The 775-nt window shown below is 33.5% G+C and overlaps 1 long non-coding RNA gene across 1 annotated transcript; it reads left to right on the plus strand.

Moving 5' to 3' along the window:
• Nucleotides 1-7: 7 nt before the first annotated feature.
• LOC123964459 lies at nt 8-775 on the plus strand. Its single transcript, XR_006823446.1, has 3 exons — nt 8-143; nt 266-319; nt 705-775. It is a non-coding gene; the product is annotated as an uncharacterized LOC123964459 (long non-coding RNA).

Below are 775 nucleotides of genomic sequence, written 5' to 3' on the forward strand. Positions count from 1 at the left end.
ACGTGGAGGAACGACCATGAGTTTGAACTGTCTCGTGGAGTCAGAACCGTTCTTTATGTCTATGGTCCGAAAGCATAACGTTAACTTATCCCTGCTTCCCGGTTTCTGCCGGTTGTTGTTTTCGCTGTTCGCTGGTAATGCATGTGAGTAACGTTATACTTATTTCAATAAGTGTCCGCGTTACATAGTCAGTATACAATGCTAAACAACATAATGTGAGTGTTATCATGATGCTAACAAGGTCTATGTGTGTATTTTTTTGTAGGCTCAAGTGTGTGGTTGTGAGATCATCATCTAGAAATCCTTTTTAAAAGTTCAGGTAGGATGTATTATGAAATAGTGTTATTAACAATTGGTTTCATTTTATGTGTCATTTCTTTAAATGTTTTTATCTCAACTGTGGGGTCCACAGTTGATCACTTGAACCCTTTATTAATACTTTGTTTAAAAAAAACAAACATCAACAACAGAAATAGCATAAGCACACAACTTTGATGTTGTGCTTGTTAATAACTAACTTGCTCATCTTTTAACCTTTTCATTTTACTATAATTACTGTAGCCTACAATTAATGTTTGTCATAGATTAGGAAACTTTTTTTGTCTGTAAATTCACTTTTTAAAATTTCATTTATCATTATGTATTATTTTAAAAATGTTTTTTTGAACATTAACTAATCATCTTTGTGTGCATGTTGTGTATAGATATTGGACTTCAAAGAGTGCTACAGAGAGTCAGCGTTTCAAGATCAGACAGTTGGTGTCTGATAGGTGAG

The sequence above is a fragment of the Micropterus dolomieu genome, unplaced genomic scaffold (assembly GCF_021292245.1).
Source record: "Micropterus dolomieu isolate WLL.071019.BEF.003 ecotype Adirondacks unplaced genomic scaffold, ASM2129224v1 contig_2651, whole genome shotgun sequence".
NCBI lineage: Eukaryota > Metazoa > Chordata > Actinopteri > Centrarchiformes > Centrarchidae > Micropterus > Micropterus dolomieu.